Below are 23,097 nucleotides of genomic sequence, written 5' to 3'. Positions count from 1 at the left end.
TGCAGCCACCTCCTACATACCCCCCATAGGTGCAGCCACCTCCTACATACCCCCCATAGGTGCAGCCACCGCCTACATCCCCCCCATAGGTGCAGCCACCTCCTACATACCCCCCATAGGTGCAGCCACCTCCTACATACCCCCCATAGGTGCAGCCACCTCCTACATACCCCCCATAGGTGCAGCCACTCCAGAGTTGTCCTGCAGTTTGCCATCTTCACTTGCGTCAACATGGGGCTGGCTGACTCTTTTTGGGTTGTTTGATGCGGCCCTCTGATGACACATGGCATCAGCGGGCTGTCTCACTCTTTTGGGTGTTGGATGCGACCCTCTAATGACACTTTTTTAAATTTCGGTAATTTTTCCTTAATATAGTAAAAAAATAAAACCCCCAGTGGTGAATAAATACCACCAAAAGAAAGCTCTATCTGTCCCCAAAAAAGGGTATAAAATTAATTTCAGTACAGCGCTGCATGACGGAATAAATGTCAGTCAAAGTACCGCAGCGCTGAATACTGAAAAATGGCCTGGATGGGAAGGGGGTTTAACACCGCGGATGTCAACTGGTTAAGTGGTTATGTACTGTGCGGAGCCGCTGCTAGGCCACGGCCGTCACTATTCGATTTAGGCTCTCAGGTGAAGCGAGCGCTCCAGAGGCCCGAAGTAAGGTGGGCATCCGCTTCCTTTTTATTGTTTTAACCCTGAGAGCTCGTTCTAAATGTTTTCACACAATATTCTCAACTTTCACCAAGGATTCACACTTCTGATGGAATCCAGGTTGAAGTTTGTGTGAATCTTTAGTGAAAACACAAATGGGACTCGCTGGTGTTTTTCGCAGAAGGCCCAGTGACGTCGCCTTTGCTCCAGGTGAATGTGCCAGAGGCCCGGAGAATGTTTTGTACTTTTTTATTTGACTTCGGTTTACACACAATAGTTGCGCAATTTTCACCCAGGATTTCCACATTTGTTCAATTGAATCCAGTTAGAAAAATGTGTGAATGTCTTGCAAAAATTTTCTGTAACTAGACCCCTATTGTTTTTTTGGTGGGGGGTTGGGAGAGCTGGGTTTAATGGTCTCTAGTCTCTGCTGTTTTCACCTTTTGGAAGCACAAATGGGGTCATTTGCTTGGGAAAGGGGGGTGGGGTGGCAATGTGTTCATTGTTTATAGAGTCAGAGGGATTTGAATGGTGCAGAGTTTTGAAATGGGTCCATAGACAGTAAATGTTTACATATAGGCAAAACCAGGTCTCGTTTTGCAGCTTGCGGTGTAAATGGAGTTTTATTGCAGATTTTTGGCTCCTATTTATATTCTGATTTCTGTAGGTGAGTGAGGCCTCTTCTATAGAACTGCAGGACTATGTAGGGGTCTCCACCCCATTGCTGCGGGCCCCATGTTGGTTTAGCAGCCCCCTTCCTATAGCCATGGGCCCCAGGCCTGTGTACCAGTTCCTTCTCTATGGTTGTGGGCCTCAGGCCGGTTAACTGGTCCCCTACTTATGAACACGGACGCCAGGTTACTAGTCTCCATATGACCGTGCTCCCCAGCATGGTTTTCAAGTGCCCTCCCTATTACCGTGGGCCCTCGGTCCTGTCTGCCGGTACCCCCTCCCTAATGGCCGTGGGTCCCCAGGACTGTCTATCGGTACCTCCTCCCTATGGTTTTGGGCCCCCGGTCTTGTCTACCGGTACCCCCTCCCTAGGGCCCCCTGGGCTTGCCTACCGATACCCCCTCCCTATGGCCGTATGCCCACGTGCCTGTCTACCGGTACCCCCAACCTAGTGCCATGGGCCCCCGAGCCTGTCTACCGGTACCCCTTCCCTGGGGGCCCCGGGCTTGCCTACCGATATCCCCTCCCTATGGCCGTATGCCCCCGTGCCTGTCTATCGGTACCACATCCCTATGCCAGTAGGCCACGGGCCTGTCTAGTGGTCCCCACACATAGATGTGGACCCCAGAACTGTATAAAAGTTCCCTCCCTGTAGCTGTTGCCCCATATAGGAAGTGTACATAAGAGGTCTGCAGGTTTTCATTTGTATTTAGGAGATATTTCTAGTCGAGTAATGGTGCGTTTTTATTTTTTCCGTTTAAAGCTCTAACAAACCTTGACCAGTATTGTATTCCTGTGCCTATGGAGGCGTTCGCTTAAGAAATAAAAACCTTTTAAGTTGTACTGACTTTCTGCAACAGGGTGACTACACTGCCTTCCTGTCTCCAGCATGCTGCAGCAGTGTGGTCACCTGTATCGGAGTGTTCCTCCATGATGTGCAGACACGGAGCGTCCATCAGCTGCAGTATGTGGTGACTAGAGCTGCAGCTAACGGTTATTTTCAAATATGCGAGCGGGTCTGGCAGCGGCGAGCGTGAAGTGGGGAGGAGGTGCGGCGCACAGCGTGTGGAGTTGTGAACAGGGCCAACTGATCGGAAGCCGATTAATCGATTATTGAAAAAGTTGACAACTTTTTCAATAATCGATTATAATCGATTATGTCGATTAGTTGTTGCAGCCCTAGTGGTGACTATCTCCCTCGGGGGTGCTGAGGATCTTGGGACTTGTAGTCTCGAGGCGTGCCTGCACATCGATGTGTAGTAACATGTACAGGCGTGTAAGCAAGATGAGGGGGGCGAAGGCTTGGCTGCATAACGAAACTCCTGAAGTTGATGCTTATGTCATTTTCTGGTCGGTCTTGTCATTACCCCTCTCGTCATCACCCATAGTCTAGGACCAGCGGCCACTTCATCAGGATGGGATGTGACTCCCAGTAGAGGGCGTTACAGCGCTGGAGCAAGGGGGATTGGGCTATTCAGTGTTGCAGGACCTCGGGTTAAGGTACATAATGCTCTGTAGTCCAGGGGTAAGCAACAATGGCCACAAATCCCATCATGCCTCTGCCTTTGGGAGTCATGCCTGTGTGGCCAGTCTTGCAATGCCTGGTGGGAGTCGTAGTTTCACCACCTGGCGCGCTGAGGTTGCCTACCTTTGCTGTAATAGATCATTGCTTATGAAAAAATGAGCAATAGATCCTTTAAGTTGGGTGGGTAGAGGTGGGATCATTTTAAAGCTGAACGCCAGGTAAGAGAAAAATGTACCCTTTCAGTGGGGCACTTTTCTCTCTGACGCTACTGGTTGTGGATCGGGCTCCGGCGCCTTAACTGCAAGGCTATTGGTCCTGTATTGTACACCGTGACGCCACAGCTGTGGCGGGTGAACGGGACGCCGAAGAGGGTGAGCAGTCATAGTGTGGAATAAGGCGAGTAAGTAGTCCCTTTTCCCGGTACCCTAGACAAAAGCAAGGGGAGCCCCCACTGCAAGGGGAGCTTTTCAGTTGGAGTTCAGCTTCGTATGGTTTTGGGAATTGTCCAGAATTGGGCTTGGGGAACAATTCCGAGGGATGGCTTGGTTGTTGATGAATGCCGTGCTAGTTTTTTGAACTATGCACAGTACAGATGATGTGGGTTTCCCAGGCTTGTTCACACCATGTCCGGATCACGTCCAGAACAGTTTGTTCCCGGACCAAAAAAGCGTCCCAATGTGACCCTATGGTATTTCTTGTCTCTAGTCACACCAGCGCAGTCCGTTCTGGTCCAGACAAAAATAAAATACTGCCGGTCTCATTTTCTCTGGAATGCCGTGGATTGCATCAAAAATGAATGTGGAAGCACTGGATTGCAACTGAGGGCCCAGTCACACCATATGCAGTGCGGTTCGAGTCCGGAACTCACTGGATCGCATAGATTAAGCCAGGCAGCGTTCTGGGGCAGGAGGGGGTGTGTCAGCGCCATTCATGTCGATGGCATTGCAGAAATGCCACCTCCACCCGCAGTGTGATCGGAAAAAATGCTGCATGCACTATTTTGTTGTTCCTATGGTACTGCACTGGAACCAAGGGCATTTCTGTACCTTGCGTTCTGGTGTGGGCGATCGCACTGCGGCTAGGCGTGTCTGCGGTGCCATTAATCGTTAAACTTTTTGATCGATTAAAATTATTTTGATCGCTAATGAAAACACTCACCCCCGCCGGCTTCCGGTTGTCCCATCAGCGATCCGGTGACGTCACGGATATTGACGTCACCGGACTCCTCCCCCCTTCCACACGTGGCTCCGTCGGCTAACGAAGGGAAGGGGGGAGGAGTCCGGTGACGTCGATGTCCATGACGGCTAACGAAGGGAAGGGGGCGGAGTCCGGTGGCGTTGCCGGCCGTGATGTCACCGGACTCCCCCCCCCTTCGTTAGCCGACTGAGCCACTTGGGCCGGTGAGTTTGCCCAAGAAACTTTCTGCACGAGCGCCAGCCAAGGCATTGGCCTATACACATACAGCACAGCAATGAAGTCATACAATGAACTAGGATCACACTAATCCAGCACATTATTAATCTGAGTTGCCCCACTCAAGCGGCGGCCACGTGAGATTAATAACGTGCTGGATTAGTGTGATCCTAGTTCATTTTATGACTTCATTGCTGTGCTGTATGTGTATAGGCCAATGTAGTTGGATCTGTATGTGCGTTATCATTAATCGAAATTAATCGATTAAACAAAATTTGGATTAATCGAACACGAGAATGTTAATCATTACCAGCCGTAATTGACATGAATGGCACAGACATGCCCCCTTCCGCCCCAGAATGCTGCCTGGCTTGATCTATGCCATCCAGTGCGTTCTGGGTTTGAACCACACTGGATATGATGTGACTGGGCCCTGAAACACAGTAACGGATCGTGGCAAAATCGCGGTTAAAAATGCACTGCGTTTGCAGATCTGCTCCAGACATGGTGTGAACATTGCCTCAAGCCTGTCTCTGGATCGCCAAGCCTTCTCTGTATGGTTGGGGATGTTTGCATCGGTCGTATTGATGACCAAGAATCACATGCTCTGCAACCAAACATCTCAGCAGAACATCTCAGCAGAACATGTTCGGTAGAACATGTGGCCCCAGAACAATGGAACGCCAGTTATTCTGAGGCCCAACCAGATGATGGCACCCGACCAGCTTTTGCATGAATTGGTAAGCAAAGGCTGTGAAGTAGTATTAAACTCTTAAGCCCTCGTTCACACCTGAACGTTTTGTAGCGCGTTCTACGCTCGACGAACGCTCTACAAAACGCTCAAAAATATAAATCCCATTGTATTCAATGGTCTCGTTCCCACCTTGGCGTATTTCCGCCCGTCCCTAACGCGCTACAAAGCGGCCCACGCCTGAAAAGGTACATGTAGTACTTTGGGCCGTTTTGTTGCGCGTTTCCATTGGGATACAGCCAAGTAGCCTTCGGAAACGCGCGACGGTCGCAATACTTTTTTACCGCGAATCGTGGTAAAAAAAACACGCGACGGTCACGCGACAGACGCGCATATGCAATACGCCTAGGTGTGAACGAGACGTCAGGGCCTGTTCACACGACGTCCGTTTTGTGTGCTGACCGGCTCCGTACGCTGCTGCACTCAAAATGCATCCCGGTGTATCCCTTTGTGTTTTATGGGCTACAGTTCTCACGTGCGCAGTCCGTTTAGGTTACGACAGAAAAATACTGCATGTCACATTTTGTACGATCAGGAAACGCAAACTTGTCAAACGCACTGCCGCTAACATACAAACAGCCCCACTCCAGCAAAAAACTGGAACGCATCAAAAACGTGGCCAAAACGCACTGCATAAGTAGCACCGCGTCTGCAGATCCGGACCTGATGAGGACCTGCAACTCATGTGAACAGGCCATCAAACCTTTTCAGTAGTGAATCCAGATGAAACCAATCGTTTCTCTACAAATTCATGTCCTTTCTGCAGATGGGCCCGTCTCAGCTTCTGGCCCTTGGCATCATCAAGGGGCATATCTCGGCACCAATCTCGTTCCCGTGACCACTAGCTTCCCACCCTTTGGCTAATACACTTGTGCCGAGTGTCTCATGTGGTGCCCTCTGTGCTTTCACACATGACTCCATGGGATGTGACTTTGATCACTTCAAAAACCTGCATTCCAACTTATCAAGGTGGATCGGGCTTCGGCGCCTTAACTGCAAGGCTATTGGTCCTGTATTGTACACCATGACATCACAGCTGTGGCGGGTGAACGGGACGCCGAAGTGGGTGAGCAGTCATAGTGTGGAATAAGGCGAGTAAGAAGTCCCTTTTCCCGGTACCCTAGACAAAAGCAAGGGGAGCTTTTGAACTCCACTCGCAAGGTCGAGTTTCTTATTGCCATCACCTCTGCAACACGTGTCTGAGGTAGAGAGCTGAGCCAAGATGCTCTAGAGCAGGGTAGCAAACCTCTGGCCCTCCAGCTGTGGTGGAACTACAAATCCCATGAGGCATTGCAAGATTCTCACAGCCACAGACATGACTCCCGGAGACAGATGCATCATGGGATTTGTAGTTTCACCACAGCTGGAGGGCCGCAGGTTTGCTACCCCTGCTCTAGAGCCTCATTCACAAGGGACAGCAGTTTCCAACAGCTGTCCCATCTACTGACTTGGAACATACACAAGGGTGGCTGCGTGCGACCCTGCAAGGGAAGGGGCCACCCTGAGACAGGATATCTGCACCTGGTTCTGCGGGTATGTTAAAACTTTTAAACCATAATGAGCAGCGTCCTTCCTAAGTGATCAGCATTTGAAAAACTTTTCAGTTCAGATTTTAATATCACTTTTAATATCACTTTTAATATCACTTTTAATATCACTTTTAATATCACTTTTAACATCACTTTTAATATCACATCACTTTTAATATCACATCACTTTTAATATCACATCACTTTTAATATCACATCACTTTTAATATCACATCACTTTTAATATCACATCACTTTTAATATCACTTTAATTATCACGTACATTTTACAGACTTCATCCGGTAACTGTTTTCCACGGAGATTAGGTGGATACCATTGTGACACGTCTGATGGAAGCAGTTTCATGAGGTTTTTATATTTAAGCCTTCATGAAATATCTACGTGGCCGACGGTCCTTTTTATCCTTGGTGATAATTAGGAGTTTGTTGGGTAGGGTACTTCCTAGCAGCTGCTCTGCTATTGTCGGCCATTGTGTTGGCTTCTTGTGTAACACTTTGTACAGATAAAATTAAAGGCATTCGGACTCTTAATCTGTATGTCCTGACGTGCGCAAGTAAGCAGAGGAGGTTTCATTAAACAAAATCCTCCATGGTGAGCGCCATCGGGGTAGTCTTATCTGTTCATTGTGGTTTTCTATAGCCATGGACGTCTCTCTTCCTTGTGTGTGTAAATAGCCGGTTCTTCCCCTAGTACTTCCAAATCCGATTTGTGTTTTATATTTTTCTTAATGTTTAATAAATACAAAATCACCAGCACAGACTCCAAATTTGTTGAAGGAGAATTATGAGGCGAGTGATTTTCACTCAGCCTCATAATCTGAGCCGACCTGTGACAATGAAATGTGACAGGTCGGCTCAGTAGATCGGGAAGTGAGCGAGCACGTACCGTTACTCGCTCACTTCTCGATCTATCCCTGCAGAGTGCGGTGACTGTCACTCACGGCTCCCTGCAGGGATTCCCCCCTCCCTTGTCCGACTGACTGACTGGCGAAACGGATGGGACACGGGGCGGGTACAGCTGGCTCTGCGTCTGGATAGGCAGAGGCAGCTGTCAATCACGCAGCTGGGTGGATCCAGACAGTATTGTCGGGATCCGCCCTGGCTGCGGTATCTCAGTATATAGCGAGCTGTAGCTCCCTATATATTGAACTTAGGGTGACGAGAGAACGTTAATTTGTTCTCCCGTGACCCTTAGGAGAACTATGGGGGAAAGCCCTGACCCCATAGTTCTCCTCCTTTAATCCCTTGTGTACTGTGCTGGCTGATGTCAAATTTGTAAAGCAGATCCAAAAAAAACTAAAACTTGGGCTTCCGCATTCAAATGTTAAGGAGAGAAACACAATCTTCAGATTTCAGTCAAGTCTTTCTATAAGGACAGATCACTGTAAGGGGCTGAGGAAAAACCTGGATTCAGCCATCTTTTTTTTAGGCCTTCAGGATTAAAGGAGAATTATGGGTTCAGGGTTTTTCCCCATAGTTCTCCTTAGGGTAACGGGAGGACACAAACTAGCATCCTCCCGTCACCCAAAGCTCAGTATACCGCGTGCTACAGCTCCCTATATACTGAGACACCACAGCTGAAACGGATCCCGACATTACTGTCTGGATCCACCCAGCTGCGTGAATGACAGCTGGCTCTGCCTATCCAGAGGCAGAGCCAGCTGTACCCGCCCCCTCCCCCGTCCGTTCCGCCTGTCAGCGCTGGAGGATCGAACAGGGGAGGCTGGAATCCCTGGGGGGAGCCATGAGTGACGGTCACGGCTCTCTGCAGGGAGATGATTGAGAAGTGAGCGAGTGGCGTTGTGTTCGCTCACCTCCCGATCTATTGAGGCGACGTGTGACAGTTTTTTTGTCACAGGTCGGCTCGAACTATGACGGTGAGTGATTTTCATTTGCCTCATAGTTCTCCCAGTAATTTTTGTTTCAGGGTGGTACATTTTGTCTCTGGTGCGCTAAATGTGTTTTTGGGCGCAAATTACCTGGCAGCAGCGTCCTTAACAAATTAAACATGCTTATAGCAATACAAATGCCATTCTTGCCTTTTGTTTCCCAAATATACGATTATCGTACGATAATCGTGCAGTGTATGGGCACCTTAACCGTCCCCTCCGCTCCTCCCAAGACCTCCTGCTTTCCAGCTCTCGTCAACTCTTCACATGCTCGCCTCCAGGACTTCTCTTCTCTGGAACTCTTTACCCCAACCTGTCCGTCTATCTCCCACCTTGACTGCCTTTAGGCGTTCCCTATAGACTCATCTCTTCAGGGAAGCCTATCCCACCCCAACCACTGAACTATCACATTCTGAGACAATTCATCCCCACACAGCTACCTCCTCATGTATCCCTTCCCCCACCCTTTTAGATTGTCCTCAAGGGGCAGGGCCAAGAAAAGGGGGGGGGGCACATCACCAAATAACCATAACTCCAAATTCATATCGTAGATGTATTATGAAGACATCATAAAAGTCAAAGCATGCTGATGTTTTGGGGGAGCCCCTCCATGGACTTTCCTTAAGGTGACAGTAACCCGCTTTTGACTTGTGTATCACGGGTTTATTGTGAAGACCACATCACCCAAGTCAAAAGTAAAAGTGGGTCGCTCTGTTACCGTGAGGAAGAGTCCCTGGGAGGCCCCCAAAACATTGGTATGCTCTTTGTGTGGTTCTGTCTTCACGATAAATCTAAGATATTAATTTATTTGGAGTTCTGGTGACTTTGTGGTGGTCCCCACCTGGTCTTGGAATGGCATCGTCCATCGTGATCTCTTCGAGCACCCCACTTATTTGAAGATCTGGATTACAGCTTCAGATTTGGGCTTTGTTTAGCTGGTGGTGGGGGTGTTGTAAATATTCCACTTGTAGCCCAGTCTGATGGATTCGGGCATTTGCTGCTTGTATTTGGGGAAACTTCCAAGAATGGTACTTTTGTTTGTTGTGGACGTAGTTGCCAGGTAATACACACCCAAAAACACATTTGCCACGCCTGAGACAAATTTACCACACCCAAAACAAAATGATTTAATCCGGAAGGCCTAAAATAAACAAATTGTCAGCCAAAATATATTATTTCAGGTTACTTTTTGGGGTTTTTACTTGACAATGTTTTCATCAGACAGGAAGTGAGTTCATATCTCCAACAGCAAGACAAATAAAAATGCTTTGTTCCAAAATAGTCTTCAGGACAGTACGTGACAGTTCTTCCAGGACTGTTCATATTCTCCAACAGGAACAGGAAACCCATCACCAAAAGCACTTTAAAAAAAGGAAGTCTCGCTGCCGAACTGCTCAGTTATGGTTTCCTCTGCTTCACATGAACCTGTTGGAAGCAGGCCAAGGACAGGATTCCCGTCAGCAGTGGGAATAATCTCGGGTTCTGAACTTGGAAGCAGGCTGTCTGTGCCGGCCCAGCTGCATCTGCTGCTACCGGGGCAGCTGCATGTAATCAGTGGTGGAATGCTGGTGACCTCATTAACCTTGTGGCCACATAGCCATGACTAGGGATGGATCTGGGCCAAAACCAGAGCACATCCCCAGTCCACCACTACCCTACGGGTTGAACTCTATGGACTTTGTCTTTTTTCAACCTAACTATTTAACTACCCAACCCCCTTTACCTCACCCTCCTTGATGGTGGGATTTGTGCCCATCCTTGCCCCCAGTTTCTTCCTCTTTATAGGCAGGCAAAGGAGATCTAGGCACAACTCCTTTTCAGTGCCTGGGAAGGGCCAGTACTGGGTGTTGACTTCCTCCCCTTGGTAGACCAACCTGGACCTACACATCCCCCTTTGGCTCACCCTCCTTGATGGTGGGATTCGTGTCCATAATTGCCCCCCAGTTTCTTCCTCTTTACAGGCAGGACGAGGTGGTCTAGACACAATTCCTTTTTGGTGCCTGGGAAGGGCCAGTACTGGGTGGCTACTTCCTCCCCTTGGTAGACCAACCTAGGCTGGTATGTTTCCTTCTAGTGGAAGTAAGGCCACATGCCAAGTCTGGATGGAGTAATGTCGGCGTTCACGGTTCCAAGGCTACGTAAAGTTGAGGCAGGTGCATCTTCTGGCCATGCCTCCTAGACAAGGTGGTGTGAAGCCAGTTTTAGGTGTTCTCCTCCACCACATCCCTTGCTATGGTCAACTCTGGGTAGGAGAAGACTAGAACCTCTGTCAGATTTTTATTGCTTGCATGGTTTTTATTGATGAAACAGTTGTCACTGGCACGGAAAGTGAGGAGAAATATCTTCCCTTGATCATCCAAAGCTAAAAGAGACTATTTTGGCTGGAGTTACACAATAACATAATTGGCTTGCAGGCCCCGTGGCTTTTGGTGGGTTCCTGTATAGCAAACCGTACAATAATATCTTTCTATGACTGAGAACATTACCCGGATTACACTTCCTCTTCATAAACCATTCAAACATTACATAGATGTTCCTTTTTATTACTGAAGTTCTAATCTTTTGTATCTGAACAGTCAGCTGCTGATCTAGCGAGGACAATAAAAATAAACACGGCACTAAACGCACCTTTTCAAACATTTTATTTTATATTTAGTTCTGTTTATTTTGGATTTATTAAATGCGTTGTTGTTCAGTTAAACGCCCTTTTTTATTTTAAACCTCAATGTGTCAAACTTTTGGCAGAACTGGTGCTACAAGATAGAGGCCGGGGTGAGAGATTTCTGTGCATTTGGCCCACTTCCTGTTTAGTAATCCCATGCCCAGGAGAGCGGTGACTTCTGCTTCAGTAAGCCGGTGACTCCTGTCTGAGTAAGAAGTGTGCCCGGCCCATTTTTTTGTTTGGCATGTGTTAAAGACTTGCCTGAGGTGGCCGGTCCTAAAGAGTTACAGCTTGTTGTCTCTCAATGGGTGTGTAGCCTTGTTACAAGGTTTGTTTTTTTTTTAACTTTATTTTTGCATAATTAATAATCATGGATTTCCACAATCCTTCCAGGAGAGCAACCTGAGATGATTGATTGGCTCTTCCATCAACAGGAAAGGCAATCAAACGTTTAAAAAATCCTCCCAACCCCCCTCGTCCCTCACTTTTTGAAGCATTTCTTACATCCGTGTTTGGGCAATGTTTTCCTTTATCCTCCCAATTTCTGGCCTTGGGGTCAGCAGTCCCCCCTCTGTGCAGCCCTGCTGGGGTGCTGAGTAGTCTTGGCTGATTTTGAGACGCCCCCCCCCCCCAAAAATTTTTTTATTTTATTTCAAATTCTCCCCACCCTGTTGTGTGTCTTTGGGGGTCAGCTCCTGAGATTCCCAAGCCCTGTCTGATCCCCCATTCTGGGGGTAGCATGCTAGTGGGTGGCGGCGGTGGCACTATTGGTGGGAGACCTGCGTTCCGAGGTGGGTGGTCCTTTGGCTCACATATACAGGACTGAGTAGGGCTGATCAGTCCATAAAGATGTCCACAAGAAGTGCAAATATAGAAATATCAAGATATGAAACTGCAAGCATGTAAATCGCATTTCAAAAAAATTAGGGATGCTCCAACATATCGGCCGAAAAAGATACAGCTGCAAATCAGTTTCTCTCCTCCCCGCTGCTCTGTGTCCCAGCGGGGAGGAGAGTCATAGGCGGCCGAGTGCTGCGGGAGGAGAGCGCTGTGAGCGGCCGGCGTCTCTCCTCCCACACCGCTCATCCTCCTATCACATTCCGGCAGAGCGGTGTGGGCGGAGACGGCCCGCGCTGTCACAGGAGGCTGAGCTCTCCTTCCCACACCGCTCGCTCAGCCTCCTGTGACAGCTGTCAGGATGGAGAGCGGGTACAAGCAGTCATGTGATCGCTGAGTGTTTGTACATAACATGAGGACAGAGTATGTTTACTATATACTCAGTTATGAATGGGAGTGAGCTACATCCCCTCCTGTACATTCATTATTGTGAATATAGTAAACATACTTTGTCCTCATGTTATGATCAGAAACACTCAGTATAGAGGATTCCTGTTCATTGATAACAGGGGACACAGAATAAGAGATTGATGACTCTGTGTTCTCAATCTCTTTTCTATTTTAAAAGGGAAATTATCAGGGATCTGTTTAGACCCCTAAAATGTCCCCTTAGCCCCTAAAAGTAAAGTAAAACATTTAAATATTTAATAAAAATAAAATCTATAAAAAAGTTTATAAAAAAATACAAATGAAATATTTAAAAGATTTTAAAGTTAAAATAAAAAACATTTCTGGTTTCGGCCTGACATTTTTTTTTGTTTCGGTTTTGAAATTTTCATTTTGGTGCACCTATAAAAAAAATAAAATCAAAATCAAAGGGTTAGTACAGTACATTTAGGAAAGTTCTGCTTTAAATTGGAACTCCAGGCAAAAGTGTGCTTAATCCTCATAGTGGGCCTAGCCTCGCACTGCATAGGTTAAGTGCTCCTTTTGTCTGTGCTAAAAAGTTGTGCTCGCCTGAACCCTGAAGCCTATCCATTCCCTGAAGCCTATCCCCTCCTCCACTGCAGAGATGTCCCTCAGCATCCTCAAGTCCTATGCACATGTATAGAACGTGATGACTCGGGGACCTTCGATCTCTGCAGCAGACCGGAGAGGCTCCAGGGGCCGGAGTAGCAGCCAGCTGGCTCAGAGGATTGGGTGAGTTTTTTTTTTTTTGTACATAGGTGAAAACTAGCACCTAACCCTCGCAGTGCAGGGCTAGTCCCACTGCAAGGGGTAACAACACTTTTTTGCCCAAAGATCTCCTTTTTAAATAACCCCCTCGGCATCCTTCCCACATCTGTGCTTGCCTTTCTTCCTAGAGGAATGAGTGTAGCCACCCATGGACAGAAAGTGGTCTTTGAAGGATCACCAAGTGAAAATAAAGCTGGGGGGGGGGGACCTATAACCCCAATGGACTTGCAACGTGCTGCCAGAAATGGTGCATGGACCATTTTTGGTGCATTGGCAGCCCAACGCAGGTTGATGCACAGCATAAGGCGCCTCGTGCACCGCAGTGGACTTTGCACACTTTTTTTTTGTTTTGACGAACGTGAACTGTGTACAGCGGATATAAACTGAAGGCTCTATTGAGCTTTTATTGCACATTACCTGGGTACCAGGTAAAATAATTCTCTCCCCTCCCCCTCACAAAAAATGAGGCGGTTGCTCCTTTGAAATGACCCTGGGATTAAATTACGTCATGTCAGATGATGATGATGGCGCTTAGGGGAATTCTCTTTGATGTAAGGGGGGTAGCTCGTGACTTCACAAACGTGTTTTTGTTTGGGAGATCCCGGAATCTTCCGGAGAAGGGGTCACATCCTGTGTACGTAGTTTTGGTGTTGCTGGTTCTCAGCTCTAGCACAGAATAGGAGGAGGGAGGACAGTTTGCTGTGTCAGGCCTCGGTGTGGAGGCTGCACATGTACAGGCAGGCTTTCCAGTCTTCAATAATGCAGATCTTCTGTCCTGAGGCCTCTTTACTGGAACATACTTCATAAGAAGACGGTTTACTGGTGTGTCGGTGCCTGGAGGTGAGCGGCTGCTTAAAGGAGCTGGCCTCTTATCCTAGATGTCTTAAAGCATCTAATCCCGAGGATAATAAATGTCATATTGCAGCTGAACAGTCCTCAGATGTGGCGGCTGCATTCATTTTCTTTTTTTCTGGGTTTCCTTTTCCTTGTATCTTCACCTGGTGGTCCTACCAGTAATACACTCCTTGTCCAGGGGTGACCACGCTCACTCGCTGAATCTAGGGAGGAGCAACGTTGTCCCTGACTTGGGCTATAAATACCTTTTTTGTTTCTGCCCAGGCATACACTAAACAATAAATGTTTTGTGGAGGGAGTGGTCACAGACTTTGCACGCATATGCTGACCTGTTTTCAGTCATGTAGAATTATTAAATACTTAACTCTCTCCCCTCCCTGCTCCTCCTCTCCCCTCCCTGCTCCTCCTCTCCCCTCCCTGCTCCTCCTCTCCCCTCCCTGCTCCTCCTCTCCCCTCCCTGCTCCTCCTCTCCCCTCCTCCTCCCCTTCCCTTGCTCTTCCTCCTCCTCCCCTTCCCTTGCTCCCCTGCTCAGCTTTTTGTGAATTGGAGAGGAGGCATTTTCATAGTCTCAGGCCCCATGTCTAAGTCCTGAAGTGTCAGAAGTTTGGTGCTGCCTGTATTATCTATGGGGGGGGGGAGGGGTTAAATTAATGAATTGTAAAGTAAACAGAACACAGTAGAACCTTTAACACGGATCACAAGAGAACTTATTTTTCTTAATTAAAAAAACAAAACAAACCCCTCTGTTGGCGTTCAGCTTCAATTGGCCAATAATGAGAGCCAAGTACCTATATCCGGCATTGTCGGGGATGCAGAGCAGCATGCGCACACCCTCATGGGGAGAACAGAGGAGTATGAGAGAAGGTGTGCATTGTCCTAGCCAAGGTCATGTGACTTCCCCTCCAAGCACAATAGCCAATGGGCATGAAATGTTACACCTCAGCCAGAGAACCAAATCTAATCTTAGCAGTTGAAATGTCACATTTGTCTGCGGGGAGGGAGGACGGCTTCATTCAACATCTTTATGAAATCCAATACTAAGCTCCGTGCTGGAAACGGTGGTCTGTGGTGGTCGGTGTAATGCTCTGGTCATGTGACCTCCGTGTTTATACCTATATATCCATTTATATGGAAAATGATACGGCTTACACCATAACCTTGGGTGGTGGAGGGTACGTGGCCGCAGTATTCCATAACAATCCCATTTACAAGGTTTCTCGGTGAGGGGGCCACCATTGCTGATCTAGGCTTTTAAAAATGCTCTTTGCCTGGCTGTCCTGTTGCTCCTTTTGATTTCAGTACTTCAACCTTATCTGCCTATGGCTTTGGGATTTCTCCATTTTTGCTGACTCGGTGTTTAAGCTGGAGGATCATCATAACAGTTGGTTGACTTTGCGTATTCAACTCCACAACGGCACCCTTCATATTTCTCTTACGGCTGATTTGCATTTGAGTTTCTAAATATTTACAAGGAGCAGAGCAGCGGATTGGGTCGCGTCATCTCTAATCATTCAAAGGGATTTGCTTGCCAGATTACAAACCGCTCTATGCATCTCTCTGCATGGGTCCTAAGCTCTATAACTCTGCAATTGGCAAGCTCATGTTCCCTCCTGATTCAAAAGCTCTGACTCTGCAGGAGGCGGGATGGACCTCTGCTGAGACACCACTGCTTGCACTTAAAGAGCAATAGTGCAACAATGCGGGCCGCGGCTGGCTGTCTCTTGCCGGGGGGGCCGCCGCTGGCTGTCTCTTGCCCGGGGGGGGCCGCCGCTGGCTGGCTCTTGCCACGTGCATTGGAAGCTGCAGCAAGTCAGAGCACCAGAGAAGTGAAAATATAGGCAGATTAAACATTTAGCATTGATAAGACTTCACAAGTCTTATTAATGCAAAATGTTTGTGCAGTTTAATCTAAAATTCAATACCTGCTCTGTTTTCCTAAATTCCTAGAAAGACTGATCCGTTCTTCCATCAGAAATGTGATCTGGAAATGAGGATGAAACGGAAGTTGTACATTCGGGTTCAGTGTTAGAAATTTGGCTGCAGGTCGGAGGTTGTATCGGTGTAGATGACATTCTCTTGTATAGTCACCAGTATAGACCTCCATTGTTAGACGTTTCAGTGGCTTGTAGTAATCTGAATGGAATCGGGATAATGTTCTCTGTGTGAGCGCTTGTTTTTGGTTACTGATGCACTCTGGTTATTTTGTTACCTCGCGGTTACATGCGTGCGGTTACATGCGTGCTGCACTATGTTGTCTGTATACAGATGTGTAGATCGGCTCTCTAGTGGCGGTCTGTGTTTCGGGCCATGGGTTGCACTTCGTCTTCACGAGCCATCCATGCTGATGTTAAAACACTTGTGAATCATCTATAGCATTGGAAACCCCTTTTGTTGTGTTTGGGAGTCATTTGTAAAGAGCATTCTGCCTTGTGCGAATGTACTGCATATTTTTGGAGTTGGGGGGCGTCATTATATTAATTTCCAGGGCTTGTTTGTGTATATCCATATTCACCGATCAGCCATGACATTATGTCCACCCGTGTCGGTCCCCCTTTCTCCTGACTAGAGATGCACCGATACTCGGTATCGGCACCGATACTAGTATTTGGGCAAGTACTCGCCCAAATACTCCAATGCCTAGCCCGATACTTCCTGTATCAGGAAGCCAGGCAGCACGTCATTACACGCTGCCCAGTTTCCTGGTTGGCCGGGAAGCGGCTCCATGCTCCCTCGTCACTTGTGGGCGCTATGTAATGACGCAGCGCCCGGCATTCTGATTGGCCGGGAAGCTGGCTTCATGCTCCCTTGTCATCTCATGGCGATGGAGCATGGAGCCGGAAAGCAGGTTGTCGCGTCATTACACAACGCCCGGCTTCCTGATTGGCCAGACGGCTCCGGCTGGGTACCGGAGGAAGGCCGCATTCTGGCTGGAGAGGCCCCGGGGGTGACAGGCTGGACAGACCAAGGTAAGAGGGGACAGACTTTCTTGTTAATCAGGAAGCCAGGTGGCGAGTCATTACATGGGACTTCCGTTACTCGGTAATTTGGTATCGGCGAGTACCGACATATTTTTTTATCGCTACTCTGTATCAAAATAACTACTCCTGACCCATTGAGCCATTGCCTCCCCTAGACCTCTGAAGGTACGCTGCAGTCTCCTGGCTTGGTAGTCTGGAAACATAGGTGCAAGTAGGGATTTCTTCTTGGGATACACACAGGTCTCTGGTGAGGTTATAGGATTCTCTGCTCGGACATGTTGTGCTGCTCAGGCTTATCCATGCGTTTTGCTGCTCCTGCTGCAGAGGCGAGAGGTGATGGGCTCTGAGGTTTATCAGGACGGTATGAATGTGGCAGCACTGCGTGACCTGGTGTCATGGGACCTGAGAAATGGTTATCGGGTGCTGCGTGTTTGCCGAGTGACTGTTTACTCCCTGTCCGCATTCCCTGGCAGCTGCCATATCTGGGTCACCTGACCCGGGGGGGGGTCACAATGTCCGAGACACAGGACACGAAGCAAAACACACCGAGCTCTGTAGATGGAAAACATGAGAGAGATGTAAAAAAAAATATATATTTTGTTTGCAACTATCTTGTGCAACAGCATAAGCTGCGATTCAACATTCCATCCATGTGAGGGTGTTATAATGGAAGGGACTTGATGACCTTGGGCTAGCCGATCTCAGCCAGGGTGCTATGGCAGCCTGGGGTACCTTCTGGCTTCCTTGGGGGGGACCTCAAAACGTTCGCACAGCATTATGCCATTTCTTGGCGCCGGTTGGTTTCTGATTTAAAAGACCAGGGTAACTCTGATGTGGAGGGGGGAGGCTATGAAGCTCTGATGTGAAAGGGGGGGCACTATGAATTGGGAATTATGATTTAAATGGGGTGGCTATGAAAGGGGGCTTCTGATGTGAAAGGGGGGAACTCTGTGAGAGGGGGCTACTGATGTGAAAGAGGGACTCTAATGTGGATGGGGACCTCATTGTATGTGTGGGGTTTTTTTTTTTTTGCCTTGTTCCCCTTTTAAAATCCATATCCTGGATAAGGGTCTAGCATGGATTTTGGGGGGACCACACTTTTTTTTTTCTCACATTTTAGACTGGCGTCTCAATATTTTGCTTACATTTAAAGGGTACTTTTGACTGCGATTGGTAAATGCTGCCTTCAAGTGTATTTCCACTTTTGCAGTCAAACTTCTCTATTGGTTATACAGAAATATATAATTGTACTTTTTTTTTAGATGTACTTTTTTTTAGATGTTTTGTTGCAGCAGGCAAGATGGCTGAATCCACTTTTTTCCTCAGCCCCTTCACAGTGATCTGCCCTTATAGAAAGACTTGGGGCTGAAATTTGAAGATTGAGTTTCTCTTATTAGCATTTGAATGCGGAAGCCCAAGTTTTAGTTTTTTTAGGATCTGCTTTACAAATTTTACATCAGCCAGCACAGTACACATGGGATTAAAGGAGAACTATGGGGCCAAAGGCTTTTCCGCATAGTTCTCCTAAGGGTAACGGGAGGACACAAACCCTTGTGCTTCCGTCACCCAAAGCTCAGTATAGCTTGTGGTATACTGAGACGCCGCAGCCGGGACGGATCCCGACATTACTGTCTGGATTCACCCAGCTGTGTGAGTGACAGCTGGCTCTGCCTATCTAGAGGCAGAGCCAGCAGTACCCACCCCCTCCCCTGTCCGTTCCTCCAGTCAGCGCTGGAGGATTGGACAGAGGGGGGAATCCCTGCAGGGAGCCGTGAGTGACAGTCACGGCTCTCTATAGGGAGATGATGAAGTGAGCGACGGTATTAGTTTGCTCACTTCCCGATCTACTGAGCCGACGTGTGACAGTTTCGTTGTCACAGGTCGGCTCAGATTATGAGGCTGAGTGATTTTCACTCGCCTCATAATTCTCCTTTAACAGCCCTATTTGGGTTTGGTTGGATGGGTTACACCTTGTAAATTGGAGGTCCACTTTAACTATATGCTGCTTGAAGCTCCACCATCGTGTGCCGGGATAATCTGGTAATTGGGCGGCTGGAGAGTTTGCTTCATGTAGAGGGAGAAGTGAGGACGCATGCACAGTTGGTGTTTTGTTCTTCTGCCTGGGCCGCTCTGTCTCTGTATACGTTCAGCATATTCGCCGTGTACGCCGCAGCGTGCCAGAAATGTGACTGTTCATGGAATGTTTTGTACTGAGATTCATTTCTGTTCATGGGAATTTCTGTTTTATCATATGGGTCTCGTGAGTCCTCCAGCCCGTCCCTGTCACCTTGTAGAACAATTTGTTTTCTTATAGGAAGGAATTGGAAACGGATTCTGCTTAGTCAATGGCCCGGCCAGCCCTGTTCTGTTTAGAGATCATTTCAAGGAGGCCGACTGATTGTATGAGGACATGATTTGCAGTCTGTTCCTCTGAGAAACACTGTGTGGTGTCTACGTATGGCACGCGGGGTCAGGCACTTTCTAATTGTGGGTCATGCCTTGAAGACTATCGTATGTGCAACCTTGAAGGACCAGGCTGGACAAGCCCCAGGTAGCCAATGCTCCTTCAGATAGGCCTCCTGGCTCCTGAATTCCATATTTCTCCACTCTGGGGATAAGGGCTCTAGGAGAACTATGGGGTCAGGGCTTTTCCCAATAGTTCTCCTAAGGGTAACTCTAGTTTGTGTCCTCCCGTCATCCAAAGCTCAGTATACTGAGACACCGCAGCCGGAACAGAGCCAGCTGTACCCGCCCCCTTTCCCGTCCTTTCCGCCAGTCAGCGCTGGAGGATCGGAGGGGGGAGTCCAGTCCCTCCCCTGTCACGGCTCTCTGCCAGCACAGGATCGAGAAGTGAGCGACCTGTGGGTTTCATGGTCACAGGTCGGCTCAGATTATGAGGCTGAGTGAAAATCACTTGCCTCATAATTCTCCTTTTAAAGCAAAGTACTTATCCTTTTAGACCCCCTTCCCTGACCTACACTACCTCGCCTTCCCCTTCCCTGACCTACACTACCTCGCCTTCCCTGACCTACACTACCTCGCCTTCCCTGACCTACACTACCTCGCCTTCCCTGACCTACACTACCTCGCCTTCCCTGACCTACACTACCTCGCCTTCCCTGACCTACACTACCTCGCCTTCCCTGACCTACACTACCTCGCCTTCCCTGACCTACACTACCTCGCCTTCCCTGACCTACACTACCTCGCCTTCCCTGACCTACACTACCTCGCCTTCCCTGACCTACACTACCTCGCCTTCCCTGACCTACACTACCTCGCCTTCCCCGACCTACACTACTTCGCCTTCCCCTTCCGACTCCCAGATGTTTATTTCTCTCAATCTGGCTTTGGTTTCCACCACTGCTCCAAAAGTCTTGTGTCTGCACATTAGCACCCCCATGACTTCTCCAGGGATGTCCTGAGGCCGGAGAACCTTGAAAGATGGCTCACATAGACGTCTGTGGGGAGATACTGCACAGAAGTGGCCAGTGAATGGAAGAATTTCAGAGCAGGTGGTAAACTGCAGAGGCCGAGAATGCTGGATTCAAGCAAGCCTTCATCTTGGAGTAGCAATGGGTGGGGGTAGTTTAGGTCCTGGAGGGGTGGAGTTTGTTTTAAAGTAAAGGTTCTTTACAGCTAAACTTCTTTTTTTTTTTTCTTCTAACCTTTCCACTACCCAGAGACCTTTGCATTGCATTAAAGGGCAGCATGACCTACAGTGCAATGCTATTCATTTAGCATGGGGCCCCATTGCCAACACACAAAATTGAAGGTACAGGTATTGTGGACTCCCCATGGGGCACAGAGCACAGCTTCCATGAGCTTTTGACCCCCAAAAGTTTTTTGTTTTGTGTTTGTTTTCAAAAGTGGCCCCTCGTGCGTCCATATGTTCAGTATATCAATCAGGTAGTTATAGAGGAGTCTGATTCAGGAACAACGATTTTGTTTTCTTGGACCACTAAGATGTCTCTGATCTGCTACATATGCCGGCTTTCATGGGCTCCTGGTGGGGCACGGCTTCCATGGGCTCCCAGGTGGGGCGCAGTCGCGGCTTCCATGGGCTCCTGGTGGGGCGCGGCTTCCATGGGCTCCTGGTGGGGCGCTCGGCACAGGCTTTCATGGGCTCCTGGAGGGGCGCAGGCACGGCACAGGCTTTCATGGGCTCCTGGAGGGGCGCAGGCACGGCACAGGCTTTCATGGGCTCCTGGAGGGGCGCAGGCACGGCACAGGCTTTCATGGGCTCCTGGAGGGGCGCAGGCACGTCTTCCATGGGCTCCTGGAGGGGCGCAGGCAGTTCAGCTTTATCTGCAGACTTCCATTACTGAGAAGAAAATCATTTGATGTTTCATTCGGCTCAGTCACTGGACACTATAGAAAGGTTCCCTCGGAGCTCTCACAAGTCGTCCTTTGGTGCCGTTTCACATTGGCCCCCCGTGGTGGTGTTTCGCTGGCACAGACTCTTTAATAAACCTCCCGCTGAGCTCCTCCTAATGAACAGAACTTAAGAAGTGATTTCCTTGTAATTGGCTCCCGTTGCTAATGATTACGGAGATGTTAGCCGGAGTTACTCGGCTGCAGCGCTGAGCCGCCCGCCAGTGCACAGAGGACATTCTAGTCAATGGAGACGAGTGATCGCCCGTAGCGGCAGACGCTTCTATTTTTATTTCACCTCTCGGTCCAATCATCGGCTCCATTCACTTCTATAGGTCTGCAATTTGTCTGCAAATCTTGTCGGCTGGAATTCTCATTTTTAATCAGTTTTCTTTACCTCGTCATTCTCTTTTGTGTTTAACACACCCCAATACTTTTCTCCTCCATTGCCTCCATTCCCTTTTTTACATCTAAACTTCAGGTGAACGGCTAAATACACCACTGGAATGCATAGAAGGTAACAGACTTCCTTTCCAGAAGGATTTTAATTTTTGTCCATCCACTCCTGAGATTTACAGAGCTCTGCCACAAGGCACAGCCGTGTCTGGCAGAGCAGGAGGACCTGATGTTTCTTTTGTAGGTCATGTCCCTCCCCCAACCTGAAACTAAACCATGGCTCTGCTCTCTCCTCCTATCAACATTTTGCCTTATCACATAAGCACCGCAGACCAGCCTATTAACTTCTGCTGCCATCAGACCTCATCCAGGGTCGCCATCTACTTCCTGGACTGTAGATGCCACCTTCATTAAATCCTGGTCCGTGCAGTTCTTGGGTGTGTTCACAAATGTCTGTGATCAGCCTCTTTGTGCTGCCCCTTAGGCCCGGTTCACACCTGGGCGTTGTACAGCGCGTTCCTACGCTCTGTAAAACGCTCAACATGTGAAAACCAATGATTGCCTATGGGCATGGTTCCCACCTGGGCGTTTTACAGCGAACGCGCTGCAAAACACCCTACGCCCAAAGTACAGGTGCTTCTTTGGGGCGTATTTGCCGCGTTTATCCATTGGGATACAGCCAGGTAGCCCTCGGAAACGCGCGTCGTGCAGTTTTTATTGCGAATCGTGGTAAAAATGCGCGGCACGAAACGCGTGACAAACGCGCATATTAGATACGCCTAGGTGTGAACCCAGCCTTAGCTTGTAGCTGGCTTGCTACAAAGTTACAACATTGCCGACTGATCAGGGGGGATTGGAGACTGAGGAAATGCCCCCTCCTGTCTGCAGCTGATCGCTGGGTGGAGACTGAGGAAATGCTTCCTCCTGCCTGCAGCATACTCATGGCATCTCATTCTAAGCAAAGGGCCTTTATGGAAGCTTGAGGGCATGTTTACATAATTTTTTGTGGTGTGATCACACAAAAAAAAAATCATACATGCGCCATCTTCTCCGATCACACCGCACTGGAACGCTGGGCATTGTGGTACCATGTGTTCCATTGCGGGCGATCGCACTGCGAGTGGGAGGCGTGTCTGCGATGCCGTTGAAATGAGTGGCAACACCAGAACGTGGAGAGCCTTTCCATATGCGTTCATGGCACTGGACTGTGTGATGAACGCTCTGGATGGTGTGAACGGGCCCCGAGGACGGCAGTGATTGGAATGGTGGAGCTTTCCTGATTCTGACACGACGGAATTATTAA

At 48.6% G+C, this 23,097-nt stretch overlaps 1 protein-coding gene across 1 annotated transcript in view; it reads left to right on the top strand.

The window, feature by feature from the left end:
• Window positions 1–23,097, top strand: part of UBE2R2 (ubiquitin conjugating enzyme E2 R2) — a 38,665-nt gene that overhangs the window by 711 nt on the left and 14,857 nt on the right. The gene's annotated exons all lie outside the window — the stretch shown is intronic.

The sequence above is a fragment of the Nanorana parkeri genome, unplaced genomic scaffold (genome assembly GCF_000935625.1).
Source record: "Nanorana parkeri isolate BGI_ZX_2015 unplaced genomic scaffold, ASM93562v1 scaffold1280, whole genome shotgun sequence".
Lineage (NCBI taxonomy): Eukaryota > Metazoa > Chordata > Amphibia > Anura > Dicroglossidae > Nanorana > Nanorana parkeri.
This window is presented reverse-complemented; position numbering and strand designations above follow the sequence as displayed.